A 22,162-nucleotide genomic window follows, 5' to 3' on the forward strand; every position below is an offset into this window, starting at 1 on the left:
TGTGTGTGTGTGTGTGTGTGTGTGTGTGTGTGTGTGTGTGTGTGTGTGTGTGGAGAGGGTGGGAGCGTAGTTAGGTGCGGCAAGCCTAGTGGACCTAACACGTGCACTTCTCCAGGTGAACCTTGCAATTAGGCGTTGATTGCCTAGAGTGTGTTATTTCAGTTTCCTAAGAGGACATGGAGTTTGCTCTTTGAAACTTGCTCTTAACCCTTTTATCTTTTGCTTCTCCTTTCCAGCTATAGTGAAGATTGGGATCACTTCTTTTTTTTTTAAATGTTTTTCTTCCATATATTTTTATTGTAATTAATAGAAGGGTTACATTATATTCACCAGATAGAAGGTGCATTACTTCACAAACATTGATACCCTTTCTCATGTCTTGGTCCCCATTTCCCTCCCCCCACCACCGCGCCTCATCTTGTTTTTCTCCCTTCCCTATCCTATTTCAAATAACCGAATACAAGAGACTGAACACTCAGGTCAAAGTGGACCCCCTGCTCAGCATCACTGCCGTCCCAGCAAAGGAAGGCGCTTCCCACTGTCCTGAGCTCCGAAGGGAGATAAGAACCTCTTCCCAAATCAACATGGTGTCTCCTGGACTTTTGGATGATGCATTTTACATGAATTTCCATTTTATCCAATGTTAGTTCTGACTCCACAGAAAGCAGAGCCAAATGCAATAGCTCTGGATTGTCTGCCACTTGTCTGTGCTGTTGCAGGCAGCACTTTCCCTCTGTTGCCTGGCACACTCTTCTACTGCTCCTGGGGCTGGAGTTTCTGCCTCTTGTACAGTGCTTTCCACACTGGATCACAAATGCCTGTTTCCCAGACAAAGACATAACTTCTTAAAGAGAGGATGTGTTTTTATCTTTCTAGCTCCAGTGCCACCTACAGGGCCTGGAATACAGTATGTAGCCAGTGAATGCCTGTGGATCTGAAAACTGGCTGACTGAAAGAAATCATGAGCTCTGAAATACTGCAAACTCAAGGCAGTACACACATACCTCAGGTGCACATGTAAGAATTTACTGATAGTATTTATATTTTTGGTGATTTTAAAAGAAGCCTTTTACTCAGTTAGTAAAAGAAGGTAAAGATGCATGAACTAGTTTCTTTTTGGCCTGAGCACTGTCCTTAGGCTTTCTCAGATAGAGCTCTATCACTTGTGTCGCAGAACCACTTTTGGCTTTTTCTATTTGTGTGGTACCGAGGAATCGAGCCTGGGTCTTCCTGAATGCTATGCAAGCACTCTACCACTAGTCCAAACTCCTGGCCCTGAACTAGTTTTTTTTTTTTTTTTTTTTTTTACAAGAATCAATTATAGGATTGCTTAAAACTGGTTCATCCACATGTTATTTCATTTCATATTCACAGAAGTTCCATGAAACAAAGGTATTTTACCTTCACATTGTGGAGTAACTAGGTTTAAAGGAAATTAAAACATAATCTAAGTTTGTTAAACATGGGATGGCATTCCAAAACACAAGAACTTGAGTTCAAAATTAAAATTTTATTACAGTAAGAAATTTGGATGCACGAATGCATTACTATTAATGTATATTAATAGTACATTGCATTAATGCGTTGCAACAATATAATACTGATGTTATAATATTATAGTATTAAAATATAATGCATGAAGTCAATACTATGTTTTGTATTTAGGTAAGAATTTAAGATTTTTCTGTTTGGGTCCACATAATCATGTGTCTACACTTGTGTTTGAATCATGCAGATAAGAATGTCTCAACAATAGATATTTTTGTAGGATAAATCAGGTAATATATTTATATGCATAAACTATGTAAAATGTTTACATACAAGTTAGATAGTATAATTTTATATATCAATATATTTTTGTAGGTATACATTTATACTTATAAATACATCCATGTTTATATATTTCAGATATTAATACTTTAATAATGATTACTCTGCATATCCAAATAATCAGTAAGTGTAAAGTCTTTTTTCTCACTCTGCTGTATTTTCATCAGAGCAAGTAAGATTGTGCATGCCCGTAACCAGGTTGGTTTTAGGTAGGTGTAAAGTGAGCAATAATCACCCTCAGATCATCTGTGAGGCAGTTTACTTCCAAAATCTTTCATCAACAGTGGCAGTGGCCCAAGGTAGATCTTGAAATGCGACGTTACATGTAATACACTTTGGGGAGAGCCAGCACTGAGCCCCCCCAAACTAGATTCTGTTTCCTACTGCTATCACAGAGAACACCTGAGAGAGCTAGACCATGTTTCAGTCGTCTTTCTTGTACTCTACACACGTGGAATGAATGTTAGATATGTGTTTTCTATGGAAGAATGAGGACCAGAATGAAATTCTCTTAAGTGTCTCCAAGTACAAGTAGATTCTCTTTCATCTTATTAAGTCAGAGATGACACCAAAACAGATAGTAGGAATCTCTTTAAGCAATTGCCATGGCTTTATTATTAAAGACCAAGCTCTGAGCTTAGATTCTTCCTTCAATTTCTTCTGCTCACAGAATGCCAATTAACAAACTCGCCAAGGAGTTGGTCCACAAAAAGAAAAGGGTAAAAAATGAGATGTAACTAGTTCAGAGTTCATAGATAAACAGTTCTACTTACATGTGGACAGTGTTTTCACATGACAAGTAAGAAAACTACTTTGTGTTGTAAATTGGAGGGCATTCATCAAATGTGAAAAACAGGAAGATAAAAATATTTCTGTGTCTGTAGGGGCTGTCAAGGCATGATGTTTACAAATGCTAAGTTATTTGCCTGCAGCATGCCCCTATGCTTCTTAAGGCAATGGGAACTTTCAGGGCCAAATGGAGCTTCATTTCTCAGCTCCTCTTAATGAAGTCAGTGTGAACTCTCTGAATAAAAGATCCTCAAAGGATGGGGAATGGGATGAGAGTTGAGTTCATCAAAAATAATAGAAACCATACAGACTGAATAAAAGAAATCTTACCTCAGAGCATTGACAAAGATTGTCTGGACTCTTCATGGCAGAATTTCCTTCCTGCAAACTTGGATTTTCTAAAGCTTTTGTAACTTGAATCAAAGAGTCTTATGAACATAGAAGTTAGAATTTAAAAAACTATCTTTCTGAGTTATTAGGGAAGTCTCCTCCAGTGAAATTAACTTTAGATCACAGAAAACAATGTTTGCGAATAAAACACAGTTCATATACTTCAGAAGGGCAAAATACAATGTTTTATTCATTGAGTGGGTAGGAAGGACTAAAGAATTATTTTTTAAATGACTATCATCTAGGATTCTCCTAGAAGAGGATCACAATAGTTCAAAAGCTATGTACATATGGCCATATGGGATAAAGCTAAGCAAAATGAACTCCAGGATATGCAAGCAAGAGGTTTATCTTTGTGATTATTGTTCTTAATGTACTATGTGAAGTTATTTATTTTCTCCTTTTCTTCTGATGGTTTATCTCATGTTGTTACTATACCCGACTTAGTTATCTAGTATATTGTATATATGTTTTTTTTGTTTATTTGAAATAGGGAAGGGAAGGGGAAAAAGAAGATGATTAGGAGGGGATGGGGGAAGGTGAAGTGGGACAAACATATGAGAAAGGATATCAATGTTCAAACAGTAACATATCCCTACCTGACAAATGTAACTGTAACTTCTCTATACGTTACCCTGACAATAAAATACAATAAAAAAGAACTGAAAGAATTTGAAGCTAGGTCTTTTTTAAAAAAAAATCTTATTTCAATTTAAAGGATTTCTCACTGCTTTTATTGAAGATTTGGCTCTGTTGGTAATGATTTCGTACCTTACCCACAACTTCTATGATTCATTTCTGTTATAACATGCTCTGTTTTATGAAAAGGTTTTTTTCTTCTTTTTAAAATCTAATCTTACCTGTGATTAGTCCTGCCCTACTTTCCTATGTCACCTTCAAAAAAAGCGACAAAGCCCAAGTTTCTTCCAAAAATAGACATTATTTGAGTCTCCTTGTTCTATAGCTATGGTGTCATTAGGGACTTTGTAGCACTGCAGATTCTAAGAAGAAATATGTCATTCGGTTCTGAGGTCACCCTAGTCTAGGGAGGAAAGAGCAATCTAGTGGTGATGCACCCTATAAAATAATATTTCCACTTCAATTCACAAAAAAGCTTTCTGGAATTAAAAGACACTCCAACACCTCCCTGCCCTCTACTACTAACCAGGTCTGCATCTACCTGACCTAGATTATCAGACCATGGAAAGCATATATTGGTCCTTTGCAAGGTAAAATCAAGCATCCTTCATGCTAAAATAAAGTCTAATTGCTTCCTATTGTAACTCCAAGTCTTATATTAGTTATTGATCTTGTCTTCAGTTGCATCTCCAGATATTTTTTGAGTCTTTTAAGGTACATTTCTTAACAAGAAAACCCTTATTCTGGAGATTGTGCACTGTTTGAGGAAATAGTGCTTGACATTATTTTGCCCATATTTATTACTTTCCAAGTTGGCTACATACTCAAATGACACCTAAATTAGATGCTGGTGTCTCGTGTCTTTATAATTCTAGTTCCTCAGGAAACTAAGATCCAGGGGATTGTAATTTGAGGGTGTCCTCAAAAGAAAAGTCCATGAGAATCCATGTCCAAAATAATCAGCAAACATTAGGCTAGAAGCATGGTTGAAGTGGAAGAATGCCATAAGCAAGCAAAAGGAACACGTAGGAGGCCCCAAGTTCAAGTCCCAGTACTTCCAATGACAAAAGCAACAACAAACAGTACATATTAAAAGCTCACTCAAAATTTCTTGAATGAATGATTTCTCTTCGTTCCATCTCTTATTTTCTTTAAGTTCAGGATAGACATAGAAATCTGCCCACATTGCAAATACCATAACAGTATCATCTTTGTATTGTGAAAAAAAGTTGTTCAACTGTTCTTGCCAATCACTTGTTTTAAGATATCTTGATAGAGCTGTGCATGATGATACTTACTTGTTATGCTAGCACTTTAAGAAGTCCTCACAGCATAGGGGGAATTCAAGTTCAAAACCAACATCAACTACACAGTTGAGAATTAGCAGTGGTTTAGTTAGATCCTATCTCAATAACCAAAAGCACGCTGTAATCCTGACTACTCGGGAGGCTAACATCTAAGGACTGTAGTTTAAAGTCACCTGGGGCAAGAAAAGTCTCAGGCTGTAATGTCTAATTAACCACTCACAAATCAGAAGCAACACTGTGGCTCAAAATTGGTATAGCACTCTCCTAATCAAGACAGGAGCTCAACGATAGTACTCAGCAACAACATACAACAGAAAGCTCCCACAAATGAACAAAAAGATGTCCTGGCATGAAATGGTTTAGCCAAAATATTTCATTTGTTAAATGGCACTAATAATTCCACCTGTCTCATTCATTACAGGGAGAACCCTGATGTGTATGAAATTTTATGTTTTATTTTCTTTTATTTGCCAGTCCTAGGCTTGAGCTCAGGACCTGAGCACTATCTTTGGGCTTTCTCAAGGCTAGAGCTTTACCACTTGAGACACAGCACCACTTCTGGCATTTTTTCTGTGTATGTGGTACCGAGGAATCAAATCCCAGTCTTCGTGCATGCTAGGCAAGCACTCTACTACTAGGCCAAACTCTTGGCCCTGTGTATGGAATTTTAGAAGACATAATGTGAGTAATATACATTAAAAAGTTGAGATTATATGAAAATGTTTTATTTTTTATTTTTATTTTAAAGAATTTTTTATTGTGATTAATAGAAGGGTTACAGTATATTCACCAGATAAAAGATGCATAACTTCACAAACATTGATACTCTTTCTCAAAAATGTTTTCTACATTTATTTATCTTTGATTATTCTGGCTATTGCTCAGTGTATAGCCAACTATTTTATTTTATTGCTTTCATTATTTTGCTAGTATTATTATAATTGCCATTTTTTTTATCTCTTTTATAGCTGAGATCAGATATGGGATTCTCAGTTGAATTTGCACATGTGTTTTCTGTTGGACCACAGAAGACTTAGACTCCTTTAGATACTAGCCTAGCCTGGGTGTTTATGAAAGCACACACCCACATCAGGCATTAGTAAAAACTGACTGTTGAGTAGGAGCTAAGCTGGCTCTCAATATGACTTGAACTTCTTACAGTACAATGGGTATGGTTTGAGAGGAAGCTTTTTAAGAGTGAGCCCAATTGGAAGATGCAAGATGAATACACCAAGTGCTTTCCACCTTAGCAATGCCAGAGTCTCTCCAGAATTGGTAGATTACATAGAGAGACTCTACCTCTTGAGTAAAGAGTTGGCAAGAATGCACTGCAGAAAAAAATACTGCTCCCATAAGCAATAATTTCATAAGCCAAATTTCCAGCTATATTTTTCTCTTACTTTAGATTAAATTAATATCTCTATTATTTTATGAAACTTTCAAGGCCATCTACAAATATTTAAACTTCCAAAACTCTTATTTTTGAGAAGAGATAAATTTAAAATTTCCAGACTATAAACAGAGCTTTAGGGAATGATTTTCTGTATGAACATGTATAGATGCTTTGATTTTTATACGCAAAGATGTGGTTAAAAGTTCTATTTTTTATTTTAATCATCATTTCATAGATTGAATATGCTTGCTGATATAGACCAAAATTATCAAAAGCAATTTATCATTTATGGTTGTTTCACCAAAAAAGAAAAGTCTGGAGACATATCATTCATACTATAAATTATTTGTTTTTTATAGCAACTTTTATAATAGTCCTGATATAATAATAAATGTTTTGTGTATCTATGTACATAATAATATTTTATATCCCACTTAGCTACAGAAAAAGTAATATAACATGCTTTATGACCTACTTGGGTTATTTTGGTCTTCTCAAGAAAGAACTGAAATACAATTTTGTGTGTGTGTGTGTCTGTGTGTGTGTGTTCACATGCCAGTCATGGGGCTTCCATTTAGGGCATGGTTTTCGATGGGCAATTGGAGATGAGTCTTATGGACTTTGTTGTGCTGGTTGGCTTTGAAGCAAAAATCCCCAGATCTCAGTCTCCTGAGTAGCTAGGATTACAGGACTGAGCCACTGGCACAAGGGTAGGACATTTTTTTTCCCAGCAAATGATTGAAGATTTGAGTTCTAGACAACAATCTCTTGTAAATTCAAAAACATTCATTCATTTGCAAACTTCAGGTTACTTAATTATCACATTAAAGTCAAATAATAAGTTAATATTTATTCCCAGTGTTCATGTAACTAGTTTCACTTGGCTGATACAATATAGTATCTGAGAGACCTATAATTATGTCTGCTTCTGTTGTAGTTGACCATTACCACATGACACATGTCTGGTCAAAGAGATATAAATGGAAGTCTTCTCAAAGAATTCAGGAAAGATATTTGTTCCTTTTTGGAATGGAAGATAATATACTTTTCATCTTTCCAAAAATAGCCAGGATTTCAGTCATTTATTTATTATTTATTTATTTATTTATTTATTTTTACCATAAAGGAAAAGAAACTCATAGTGATTCAGGTTCTTGGATTCTTGAGTCTCTCATCCACTTACAGCCATCAATTCCTTTCAGACTTCTTTCCGGACAAACAAATACACATTAAAAAGTATTATAGTATTGCTTTGAGGTTGTTATTATTGTGTATTTTGGCCCAAATAACTCCCTTTCCTTTTCTACTTCTCTTTCTTTCTTTTTTTTAATACTATTTTTTGCTTTTGACAGGTATTGGGAACTAAAGAAAGGTATGAAGAGGATTCGATAAAATGCTTAAGAGATTTTGGTAGGTAACATTTTTAAAGAAAAGAAATACTAATCTAAAGAAATAAGAAAGAGAAAGCCCAGAAATTGGAGATGTTCTCAGAGGCTAATAAGTTTAGAAAGACTTCATTTGTAACCTAATGCAAACAATGTAACATTCTGAAATAAACACTGGTCTCTTGTCAGCCATACATTGAGAAAGATACTGGGAAGTGGTAAAGTATATAAAGAATTATGAATTCATTAGGCTGTATTAGATAAATCCTGCTACTATACCCAAATACTAATATCTAAAAACAAAGTATAAGTAGAAATTCTGAAAAAGGCTAATATTGCACATATCTGAGTTTGTCATTCCATTTTTTGCCTTTAATATTTCAATTTCGAAATTGGACAGTTTCTTATCGGGCATTTGTAAATGTGTTTTCTATTGTCTCCATCCATTCTTCAGAGTGAAGCTTTTCTTTTTCCTGCTGGAAATATTCCAGTGGTGAGTAATGTTATTTTTCAAGTTTTTCCATAATTCTTGTCTTGTCAATTATATGTTATAATTGTTTTTTAATGTCATTTCCTGCTAAACTCTAAAAGTCATGAGCACAGAGTCTTGTTTGGTATACCATAAATACTTAAGATTTGTTGAATAGGTGACAGCATCCATTTAATGAATAATTATTACATTTCCTTTAAGCAAAAATAAAGTTTGAAATTAGTTGCAAGAAGCAAGTCTACATCATTAAAATCCTGCTTGTCTGGGTTTATTTTAATAATCATGTCAGAAAGAAATCTTTCTTTTGAAGTTTTCCATTTTTATTATTCAATAAGACTCTTTTCTAATTTTGTGATTTCTTCTTTGACAACATGATATGCCAGAAAGCCATCAATCTTCTCATTTTCAATTTTTGTTTGCCAAGTATGAATGTTCAGAGCCAGACTAATTTTCACATAACATATACTACTATATTTTCCTACCTAAAAGATCAAAGAATATCACCATACTTGACATGATTTATTTTTGACAAATTTGTGTAGCCTACTTTAATAGGTGAAAACATTTTTCATTAGGTTCCTCAGGGGTAGAATTGTATCTTTCACTGGATATATATCCTCATTTGAACAAAGCATTATTTTTCCAGTTTTGTTTAGTCTTATTTGGCTACCTAAGATCTGAAAAGAACAAATGTTACTAAGTATAAATATTTCTGATGTAGAAATAACACTGTATGCTATAGATGATTTTAAAAATCTAACATGTTAGTTTAATTTCCAATTCTTTTTTTATATTTATAAATATTTATTTATGTCTATTTATCTCATATCTTTTTTTTTGCCAGTCCAAGGCTTGAGCTCAGGGCCTGAGCACTGTCCTTGGGCTTTCCTCAAGGCTGGAGCTCTACCCTGAGCCACAGCACCACTTCCAGCTTTTTTTCTATGTATGTGGTACCAAGGAATTGAACCCGGGTCTTCGTGCATGCCAGGCAAGCACTCTACCACTAGGCCAAACTCCCAGCCCCTTATCACATATCTTAAGAGCACTAAAAACAAATGCACAAAAATACTGATAGTAGTTGTCATTGGGTCGTGAAATTAAAAGCATGTTAAAATTTCCTGATTTTAAAGTTTTATTTCATCTAATATTGATATTAAGAAAAAAAAGAATTTCTCACTCACATCGGAAACCATACCATTTTCCGACTTTCATTGAATTGACTTTCTGCATTTGCATCTTTTGGAACTTTTTTGAACTGGCTCAGCATCATTCTTTTGCATTCTTTGTCAGACATTTCATCACTATCTTTTATGATGTGGTCTATTCCTAAACTCCACAGGCACCTGGGACCTTGAATTCTTTTGAAGTCATAATGTGGTTGTTGTTGTTTTGTGTTTTTCCTGTCCTTGTATACTTCTGCTTTTTTAATCCCTATGCTGAGATTTGTATTTCTGGTAGACTAGCTTTCTACCATTTCAACCAGTCTTTTTCATATATTTTTATTTTAATTAATAGAAGGGTTACATGATATTTGCCAGATAGAAGGTGCATTAATTCACATACATTGATACCCTTTCACATGTCCCCATCCCCCCCGATATTGCAAACACTACTTTGTTCACTTTTCAAATAGCAAATTCACCTATGTTTCTTTTTCTAAGCTTCTATTTACCAATTAAGTTGTATAATTGCCTTTTAGTTTTTTGTCTTATTTTGTGCAATGGCACCTCTTCAAACATTATTCTCTTCTTTTATTTTTATGACAAGACTATATGACAATAGGACACTTCTTAATAATTAAGCTCCACTATCAAAAAAAGCCATCAGATTAGTCACATTGTTATCATCTTATTTTTGGAGAAAGATAATGATATCTCTCTCCTGCTCTCCCAGCACCCTTTGCTAATACAAAAAAAATTCATTAGACACCAGTGGTTTGATTAAGTTGGTTGGACATAAGTTGTTACTTATTTACTTATGTATTTTATGTATACTTATAATTTGTTTAATTACTTGTTTTACTTTTTATTGTACTGGTTGTGGGGCTTGAACTTTCGACCTGGATATTGTCTTTCAACATTTTTCTCAAGACTGGCACTGTATGCATGTGTCATGGCTCCACTTCAGGCTTTTTGGTGGTTAATTCAAGATAAACATGTCACAGATGTTCCCACCTGAAAAGAAACATGGGTCTCAGGCTACAGCCTCCTGAGTAGCTAAAATTCCAGGTGTGAGCTACCTATGTCCAGGTCATAGCTTGTTTTTCACTTTTCTCTTCAGTTATTTTGGGATGTCCAAGCAACCTCAAAATGTTCTTCACTCTCTTTGGCATTGTTCGTATTCCAGATTGCATCAGCTTCCATCTCCATTAGTGAGAGAACTTTCTTTTTTTAATATATTTTATATTGTAATTAATAGAAGGGTTATATTATGTTCACCAGATAAAAGGTGAATTACTTCAAAAACGTTGATACTGGGCTGGCAGTTTAGCCTAGTGGTAGAGTGCTTGCATAGCATGCACGAAGACCCGGGTTTGATTCCTCAGTTCCACATACATAGAAAAAGCTGGAAGTGGTGACGTGCTAACCTTGAGAAAAGCCCGAGGACAGTGCTCAGGTCCGAGTTCAGGACTTTCAACTAGCAAAAAACAAACAAACAAACAAAAAACACATTGATACCCTTTATCATGTCTTGGTCCCCATTCCCTTCCACCACCCCTGCCCCTCATTGCCTTTTCCCCTCTTCCCTATCTTATTTCAAATAGCCAAATAAGAATATATACAGTATATCAGAAAACAAGGTGAAATACTGTAACAATATGAGATAACCAAGGGACAGCAAAAGAGATGAGAGATAACATAATATATTAAGGACTACAATCACTCATTATATGACTTTTGTTTCTATATTCTGGGGGTCCTTTCATTTAGCGTCATACTATATGGCCTTATGTTTCTAGGTTTTATTCTCTTATAAATCTCTGCTAGGAGAGCCTAAGGTTTCTACTGATTATGACAAATGAGGGAAACCATTGAACCTATGTTCCTTTGAATCTGGCTTACTTCACTTAATATGATTTTTCTAAGTCTTTCCATTTCCTTACAAATGGGGCGATGTGATTCTTTTTGACTGCAGCATAGAATTCCATTGTGTATAAATACCACATCTTGTTGATCCACTCATCAACTGAGGGACATCTGGGTTGGTTCCATATGTTTGTTATGGTAAATAGTGCTGCAATGAGCATCTTCGTGTTAGTGGCTTTAGTATGCCCTTGTTTCTGCATGGTTGGGTAAATGCCAGGTAGTGGAATTGCTGGGTCATATGGGAGCTCTATGTTTAGTCTTTTGAGGAACTGCCATACTGCTTTCCATAGTGGTTGAATGAGTATGCACTCCCACCAACAGTGTAGCAGTGATCCCTCCTGGCTGCATCCCCTCCAGCATCTGTTTAGACTCTAATACATAGCTGTAGTGACCAAAACAGCTTGGTACTGGCACAAAAACAGGCCTGAAGACCAGTGGAATAGAACTGAGGACCAAGATATTAAACCACAGACCTATGGCCACCTAATCTTTGATAAGGTAGCCAAAAAATAGAATGGAAGAAAAACCGTCTCTACAGCAAGTGGTGCTGGCAGAATTGGTTAAGCACCTTCAGAAAAGTAAAGTTGGATCCTTCTTTGTCACCCTGCATTAGGATTAACTCCAAATGGATCAAAGACCTTGAGGTAAAAGCAGATACACCAAAAACTTTACAAGAAGGAATAGGAGATACACCAGGTCTCCTTGGCACAGGTCGAAACAAGGACCAAGAAACATAACAAATTAGAGAAAGTCTAGATAAGTGGGACTGCATTAGACTGCAGAGCTTCTGTATGACAAAGGACATAGCAAGTAAATTAACTAGAAAGCCTACAGAGTGGGAGATCTTCATTAACCATACAACAGACAAAGGCCTCATATCTAAAATATATCAACAGCTCAAAAAATTGAATCACTCCAAAACTAATCTCCAAAGAAACAACCATCCCATTAAAAAATGGGTCAAGGGCCGGGAGTTTGGCCTAGTGGTTAAAGTGCTTGCCTAGCATGCACGAAGACCCGGGTTCGATTCCTTGGTACCACATATGTAGAAAAAAGCCGGAAGTGGTGCTGAGGCTCAAGTGGTAGAGCTCTAGCCTTGAGAAAGTCCAAGGACAGTGCTCAGGCCCTGAGCTCAAGCCCAGGACAGGCAAAAAAAAAATGGGTCAAACACTTGAAGAGAGTCTTCTCTGAAGAAGAAATAAGAGTGCCCTACAGACACATGAAGAAATGCTCGACATCCATGGCCATAAAAGAAAAGCAAATCAAAACAACTCTAAAATTCCATTTCACTCCAGTTAGAATGGCCATGATGAGGAAATTTAGTAGTGAGAGAACTTTATAAGCATGCTTTTCCATCTCTCCATACTGCTGTCCATGAAGTCTTTTCAACTCTTCTTTAGAATTTCATTATAGTAGTATGAAAACTTGAAAAAAACTTGTGGGAGGAGGGAAGTTGTGAGGTGAAAAATCTGGGAGAGAATGAGGGAGGGGCTTCATAAGGAAATGTACTCATTACCTGACTTAGGTGACTGTAACCTCTTTGTCCATCACCTTTACAATAACATTTAAAAAAATCTTTAAAAAAAAGAAAGAAAACCCACAGTTATTTCATATTCCTCTCTATTGGGGAGTGTTAAAAATCCTATCATGTGTTTCTTTCATGTCTTCAAACAAGTATTACTCTCTTGACTTCTTGTTCTCATGATCTATCATATATGATGACTACTTGGTTATGAAACCCATCTTCTTTCACCTCAAGCCCCACTCCCTTCTGATTTTTCCCAAGGCTAACTTACCCTTTAGGTGTCTACTTCAAAAGCTCTTTGAAGCCCAGCCCCAATTTTCTTCTTGTAAGTAGGTTTATTTCCCAGCCCATGATTTTCCCATGGAATCTTCTACTTCTGTATTCTTAGCTACTTTACTTTATTATTTATTATTCTTGCTTTTCCAAAGTTAGTATGCTAGTGATCAAATCATAATTTATGGGGTATAAAAGGATATGTAATTATAACTATATATATGTATTTTTCAATGTAACATGATTTAATCAAATCAATTAGCATGAACAACAGAACCTTACTTCCTTACCATTTTTTGTTCTAACATAATTGAAATTTATGCTTAAGCTATACTGAGATATACAGTTATTAACCATATTCACCTGTTGTGCAATAAATCTCTAACTGATTCCTACTCTTTTAACTAAAGCTCTGAAATATTTTACTTATCATTTCCTTTCTATCTTTTTTTTTTTTTGCCAATCCTGGGTTTGAACTCAGGGCCTGAGCACTCCTCCGACTTTCCCAGGGCTAAAGCTCTACTGCTTGAACCTCAGCCTCATTTCCGGCTTCTTTATGTATGTGGTGCTGAGGAATTGAACCCGGGTCTTCATGCATGCATGCTAGACAAGCACTCTACCTTTCCCAGCCCTCCATTCTATCTTTTTTTTACACAGCCTCAGTGTCTAGGAATAATCACTCTTCTCTACTTCCATGAGTTTTGATTTTTTCAGATGCCATTTGGTATCTGCCTTTCTGTGACTTATTTATCTCTTTTAGCATCTATCCAAATAGTATGTATTGTTGCAAATGACAGGACTCTTTTCTTTTTAATAATTAAATAGTCTGTGGATGAATCCTGTTTTCTGTACCTTCCTCCACTCATGGGTACTTAGACTGATTTCATTTATTAGCTATAGGGAATAATTCAATAGGAAATATGCAGTGCAGATAATCACTGGACATTGAGTTCAATTTTTTGCCTATATATCTAAAAATAAGAGTATTGGATTGTATAGTTGTTGTGGTTTCAATTTTTTGAGGAAACAATGTAGTGTTTTCTATCATGGCTGAGCATACTGAAATTCTTAACAGTGAGCAGTGTGTAAGGGACTCCTTATTTTTGCTTCTTTAAGAGACTTCTATCTTCCACCTTTTCTATAAAAGCCATTCTAATTAAGTAGGCGATGATTTCTGTAGTCATACAAAAGATCTGATGCAGCCTAAGCCGTGTTGTGGAAACAAACAAAATACCAAAGAAAGAAAACAGAGAAAGGAAAAATTGAAAAATGAAAAAGGGATGAAGGAAGGAAAAGAGGAAGGAAAGAGAGAGAAAGGCAAAAATGTCAACGAACCAAAGCTGGAAACATTACACTCTCAGATTTTAAATGAATCGTAAGCTCTGGTAACTAAAACAATATCACACTGGTATAAACAACAACATGCTGACCAAAATAGGGCATAAAGCTAGAAGTAAGTCCATATGCTTATAATAACTTGGATTTTGACAGATTATAAGAACATGATGAGAAAAGACAGACCCTTTCAATAAATGATTAAAATTTAGATATCCACATGCAGAAGAATAAAGTCTTTACTTCATCCTAAATATAAAAGGCAACTCAGAATACTTTTAAGACTTAAATATAACTGAAAGAACATGCTAACTGCTAGAATAAAACATAAGAGAAGTCTACATGATATTGTCTTGGAAAGGATATAAGGACATGATCTCCAAAGGAATGCTTAAAAATAAAAGATATCGCATTAAAATAAAAAATTAAATAAAAACAGAGCACTTCTGCACAACAAAAGAAATGACAGAATGAAGAGATAACTTAGAGCAAAGGAGAAAATATTTGCAAATCACACATGCGGCGAGGGGTTAATATGTAAAGCATATAAAGAGTCAAAGCGATCCCTAAACAAATTTAAAAACATGCACAAACATAGGCAAAACAAAATGAAAGTCCTCAAATAATCCACAAAAATTAGTGAAGTGGTCAAAAGACTAATGCAGATGTTTACTAGAAGAATACGTGTAAACAGCACACAGGTTCATGGGGAAATTCTCTGCAACACCAATCACTAGGCATGTGTAAATCAAAACTCAGTTTTTTTTCACTACATTTTCTCTCTCTTCTTGGCTATTCATTTGCACTTGTAGCAATTCTCTATAGGTTGTCTGTATGTTAGATTTTCTATATTTTTAATACAGGTAGAATGTCCCCTACATTTACCTGTCTGGGAACATGTTATCAGTATTGGTAAGATAAACAATTTATAAAAATTACTTTCTGTATACCTTTTAGAGTCTCCTGTTCTCTACATGATAATATGTTTTAGAGAAAAACTCTTCTTTCAGAGAGGTAAATTGCATAATGGTTTCTAGTAATATTTTGAGCTTTCTAAAATTTGAAGTCCATATTTTATTTTTCTCATATCTCTTTTACTATTGGAAATTCACAATCTTATGATTACTCTCATTCAAATTGTCTTTCTTGAAAAAAGAAGCCTCTGCTTAAATTTTATTTTCTCTGACGGTGACCTTGGAATGTTATGTTATTATCTGTAGCTCATAGCACTTTGGATTTATTTAATTGGAAAAGTGTAATTGTGTGGTTTCTAATTCTGCTAATGCAATGCTGTTGGGCTAAGGGGAGGTTCAGAGAAGTTTAAAGATTACCTTTTCTATTAGTAATTGGTTCAATTCTCCTTAGTAAAGATGCCATGATATCCCTTTAATTACATTAAATCCTTCTATTAACAGAGTGAAAAAATAGGGAGAACTTTGTGATATGCTATTTCACAAATAAAGTCGTGCACAAAAAATTTAGATCAAGTGTTAGCGGTGTCTTGTCAGTATTTGTTCTCTAATCTGACACAGTACTCTGTGCCATGGGAAAGTGAAATTGTACTATCACCTCCTCAAATTCATATTTTTCTCCACTCCAGACCCTGAGTGTGAGTGACCAGAAACCAACGAACATTACACTAAATTGGAATTTTACTGTATTAATAAAGTTTTATAGCTCATTAAAAATACAACACAGGATACTTACTTTTGTAATCCCACTGTACTAAACTAAAGAAGAAACTTTCTTACACTTACATTTCTTTCCAACTTCAAACTCTTTTTGGTTATGGGGCTTGAGTACTCTCTTTTTTTCTTTCTTTCTTTTTTTTTATTGTAATTAGTAAAAGGGTTACATGATATTTGCCAGATAGAAGGTGCATTAATTCACATACATTGATACCCTTTCACATGTCTTGGTACCCATTTCCCTCCCCCCTACACCCCCCACCCGTCTTGGTTTTCCCCCCTTCCCTATCAAATTTCAAATATCCAAATATAAATAAATTCAATATATCAGATAAAAAAGTGAGATACTATACCAATATGAGATAACCAAGGGACAGCAAAGGAGATGAGAGACAACATAGTACATTAAGGACAACAATCATTCATTATATGGCTTTTGTTTCACTATCCTGGAGGTCCTTTCAATTAGCTTCACATTATATGTCCTTATGTATCAAGATTTTGCTCTATTGCAAATCTCTGCTAGTAGAGCCCAAGGTTTCTACTGATTATGACGAATGACGGAAACCATTGAGCCTAAGTTCCTTTGAGTCTGCCTTACTTCACTTAATATGATTTTTTCTAAGATATTAAACCACAGACCTATGGCCACCTAATCTTTGACAAGGGAGCCAAAAAAATAGAATGGAAGAAAGACAGCCTCTTCAACAAGTTGTGCTGGCAGAACTGGTTAAGCACCTGCAGAAAACTAAAGCTGGATCCTTCTTTGTCACCTTGCACTAGAATTAACTCCAAATGGATCAAAGACCTGGAGGTAAAAGCTGACACACTGAAAACTTTACATGAAGGAATAGGAGATACACTAGGCCTCCTTGGCACAGGTCGAAACTTTCTTAATAAGGACCAAGAATCACAACAAATCAGAGAAAGGCTGGATAAGTGGGACTGCATTAAACTGCAGATCTTTTGTGTGGCAAAGGACATAGCTAGTAAACTAATTAGGAAGCCTACAGAGTGGGAGAAGATCTTCACCAACCAAACAACGGACAAAGGCCTCATATCTAAAATATATCAACAACTCAAAAAATTGAATCACTCCAAAACTAATCTCCAAAGTAACAACCATCCCATTAAAAAATGGGCCAAAGACTTAAAGAGAGTCTTCTCTGAAGAAGAAACAAAAATGGCCTATAGACACATGAAGAAATGCTCCACATCTCTGATCATAAAAGAAATGCAAATCAAAACAACTCTAAGATTCCACCTCACTCCAGCTAGAATGGCCAGGATCAGGAAAACGAATGACAACAGATGCTGGAGGGGATGTGGCCAGGAGGGATCACTACTACACTGTTGGTGGGAGTGCAAACTTGTTCAACCACTATGGAAAGCAGTGTGGCAGTGCCTCAAAAGGCTAAACATAGAACTCCCCTATGACCCAGCAATTCCACTACTTGGCATTTACCCAACCATCCAGAAACAAGGACATACTAAACCCACTAGCACAACAATGTTCATTGCAGCACTATTCACCATAGCCAAGATATGGAACCAACCTAGATGTCCCTCAGTTGATGAGTGGATCAACAAGTTGTGGTATTTGTACACAATGGAATTCTATGCTGCTGTCAGAAAGAATGACATCGCCCCATTTGTTAGGAAATGGAAAGACTTAGAAAAAAAATTTTTTTTTGCCAGTTCTGGGCTTGAGCTCAGGGCCTGAGCATTGTCCTTGGACTTTCTCAAGGCTAGAGCTCTACCACTTGAGTCTCAGCACCACTTCCATCTTTTTTTGTATGTATATGGTACCAAGGAATCAAACCCAGGCCTTAGTGCATGCTAGACAAGCACTTTAACCACTAGGCCAAACTCCCGGCCCCGGCCCCGGGGCTTGAGTACTCTTGAGTGTAGGAGTTGTCCCTGAGCTCTTTTGCTTCAGGTTAGCAGTCTAACACGGAGCCACAGTGCCACTTCTGGGTTTCTGGTGGTTAATTGGAGATAAGACTCTTAGGGACTTTGCTGCTTGGATGGGCTTTGAACTTCCTCAACCTCCTAAGTATCTACAATTACAAATATGAACCACTTGCACCAATTCTTCAGGAATGGATTTACTAAGACTAAACTCAGTTATCAAAAGTAAATAACCTACGAAGAAAAGATCTAGTAACCAGGTTATTTCTTAGTATAGAATGTCAGGAAATTCCTTCACTTGTCTCCTTAAATAATTTACCTTAGGTCAGATAAGTAACTATAGACAACTAGTCTTGAGCAACTGCCTAACTTCTGCTTGCCTTACTGTATTTGTGTAGCAGACACCAGGTCCAATATGCATGGCTTATTTCTGCTCTCTGACAAATGGATCTTCTGCTTCCTAAGAGTAGATCCTAGATATCTATGCTCCTATTGACCTTGGTCGTCCTCATATAGATTTCTATCACTAAAACAAGTACTTGTAATCGATCAGAATTGCTGATGAAGTTCATCTTGATGGGGAAAATGTGCATTTTTGAGACTTCATCTTGATGGGGAAAATGTACATTTTTGAGACTTCAGATATTATATCATTAAATATTCTAATTTATCATATGTGTGTGTGAGAGAGAGAGAGACAGAGAGAGACAGAGAGACAGAGAGACAGAGAGAGAGAGAGAGAGAGACAGACAGACAGACAGACAGACATACAGACAGACAGACAGACAGACAGACAGACAGACAGAGACAGTTCTGATGCTTAAACTCAGGGCCTGAAGGTTGTCTCTTTGTCTCTCAGCTTTTTCACTAAGTTCTGGTACTAGCCACTTGAGCTGTGATGCAATTCCATTTCTGGCTTTTTAGTGGTTAAATGGGGATAAAAATCTCATGGACTGCCTGGGTCTGCTTGAAACCATGATCCTCAGCTTCATTTTCCAAGAAGCTAGGATAGTGTGAACCTTAGTGCTCTAGTCTTCTTCTCTTTGTCAGTCATGGGGCTTGAACTCGGGGCATGGGCACCCCAGTTTTCTTTTCAGATAAAGAGAAATAACTAAACCTATTCTTGTGTCACTTGTTGCATTTATGCATGTTCTGTGTCATGTGACTTACACACTTGGTCTCATTGTAGGCTAAAGTTATCATCTTTGATCTCTCCCACGAACACTGACTTCTCTCCTGGGAGTTGTACAGCAAAGTTGCTCTGCATTATTGCTTCAGGCAGTGAAGGCTCAATGACTTTTGGATGACCTGTATGATTGAATGACAAGGTTTCCAACTAAAGCTGGGTTATTCAAATCCTCTTCTTTGAAAATGAGAGCTGGTTCCAATCCTACTGGGAACCAATGACTAAGTCACCTTCAAATTGCTCTGCATAGCTATCTGCATATAATTATGCTCCCATTCTACTGAAGTGTGATTGGTTAGCTCTACTTGAGATTGTAAGATATTGCAAGCTAACTATTTCACTTAATTCTTTCTTCCAACTGCTAATATGTGAAGCCTCCAACTAAACCATGACTTTGGTCTTCTGATAGCATGTATGGAATAATATGTAGCTAGGGAATAGGTTGTACCTATGCACATATATCTGGGTATGTATTGTGTGCCCCTAATTATAACAGACAAAAATAAACTACATCGACTGAAATGGGTGTTATGGATCAATTTGAAATTATAAACAGGGTTTTGCTGCGTGTCCCTTTGGACAAAAAATATGTGCCTTTGAACATATGTTAGGAAAATGTATTTGTAAAATGAGTGTGGGTTGCATAAGTATATGTGGGTTATATGTGGGGTATATGTCACTTAAGACAGTGAGTCTTATCATTTGCTATGTGTTCATATTCAGAATTAAATGACTGTGACTTTTATATATTCTATCTTATGAAGTACATTTAATTTTCTGTTTGTTTATAGATTGTTTTGTTAATTTAAGAAATTAATCGATTGTAAAAAGTGGGCTGATTAAAGAACAGCAATAATAACAGGAAAAAAATCAAATTATTTTTCACTTGCTTATTCATTGCTTTTGTATCTTTTGCCATTAGCCACATTTGTTCTGGACCATTGGTCCAATTAGTAATCTATGTACAAAATCTTTTAATGTCAAATTTATTTGGGAGGTATAAAGAGATATAAAACTATGGGAGACAAAAGTATGAATACCTTATTTAAAGTATTTATTTATGTGCTTCATATTAAGACATTGCAGAAAATCTTCCAAATATAATATCTCCATTTTGATGATTTCCAGATGATATGTGGGTTGATATTAATTATTTTTTAAACTGGAATTAAGTGAATCGACTATTTAGAATTTGTTCTTCCTTCTAAAATGAAAACTTTAGATGAGAACAAATTGTGGATAAGGATGGATGCATTTTTCTAATCTTTGTGGATGTTCTTAAGATGCGTGGGAAAAAATAAAACTCAAAATTTATTCAGATGTTCTCTTTTATAGAAGGTAACATGGGCAACTGGGTAACTATCTTTTAATGGTCTAGCTCTTACATATCCTGAGATTTCAGTTACATTGTTGCATGCTCTTTTTTTTATAAACAGATGAAATGATTACATAGTTCACCTTTGGTGCTTGAATATCTCCATATCTAATTTCAGGAAAACTATGTGGTTTTTTCCTAAACCTCAAAACACTCTTAAAATAAATGATTAGTAAAGCAGCAGTAGCAGTCACTTAGAGGGAATTGCCTTGTGCTTTATTGAGGTCATGTAGTAGTCTCTTCATTCGAATCTTTCACATTGATCAGTGAAGGGAGTTATGAATTTGAAAGGAAGATTAGGTAATATAAAGGATCCATTTGTCAAATTAAACCCAGGAGCAATTTCAGGACCTATGCAAATTCTTCCTTCTTTGGAGATGTCTGTATCATCACCAGCTTCCGAATTTTTCTCCTTTTGGGGTACTTTCAAAGCCAATCATATACCCATCAATTTAAGTTATTGAATAATGTAGAAAAGACAAGTGTGCCAGGTGGGAGTTTGGCCTAGTGGTAGAATACTTGCTTAGCATGCACAAAGACCCGGGTTCGATTCTTCAGTAATACATACACAGGGAAAAAAAATCCAGAAGTGGTGCTGTGGCTCAAGTGGTAGAGTTCTAGACTTAAGAAAATCCAGAGACAGTGCTCAGGCCCTGACTTCAAGGCCCAGGGCTGGCAAAGAAAAGGGATAAGTGTGTCATGCTATAAGTGTGTCACACAATCCATCACATTTCTGGCATGCTTACCAGAAAGTCTGATTAAGATGATTAAGAGTCACGTTCAGCGCAGAAGTCCATTCTTTTTTTTTTTTTCTGGTCCCGTCGTCTGGCTTGAACTCTGCCTGGGCACTGTCTCTGACCTCTTCAGCTAAAAGCTTCTGCCATACCCCCTGGAGACACAGTGCCACTTCCTAAAATTTTAGGGGGTGATTCTTTTTTTTTTTTTTTTTTTTTGCCAGTTCTGGGGCTTGAACTCGGGGCCTGGGCTCTGTCCTTGGACATTTTTTGCTCAAAGATCGTGCTCTGCTACTTGACTCACGGCTACACTTCTGGCTTTTTCCGTGTATGAGGTACACAGGAATCGAACCCAGAGCTCCATGAATGTTAGGCGAGCACTCTGCCACTAGGCTACGCTCCCAGCCTCAGAAGTCCATTCTTAAGAAAAAAAATTCCTGAAGAACTGAGCCTTGAGAAAGGTTTCACAATCTTATTATTTATTTATTTATTTATTTAGCCAGTCCTGGGCTTGAGCTCAGGGCCTAAGCACTGTCCTTGGACTTTCTCAAGGCTAGAGCTCTACCACTTGAGCCTCAGCACCACTTCCGGCTTTTTTCTATGTGTGTGGTAAGGAGGACTCGAACCCAGGTCTTCGGGAATGCTAGGCAAGCACTCTACCACTAGGTCAAATCTCAGCCCCACAATCATTTTTATTGATGACTTTTCCATGGGTTTAAAGGTGATTTTAATTGGACTTTACAACTAAATCACTGCTTTTTGATTATTTAAAATATTCTGTCATACTTCAATCCTTTAAATATAATAGGTACAAGATGGAAGTTTG

Source organism: Megascapheus bottae, chromosome 4, assembly GCF_031878675.1.
Source record: "Megascapheus bottae isolate mThoBot1 chromosome 4, mThoBot2.hap1, whole genome shotgun sequence".
Taxonomy (NCBI): Eukaryota; Metazoa; Chordata; class Mammalia; order Rodentia; family Geomyidae; genus Megascapheus; species Megascapheus bottae.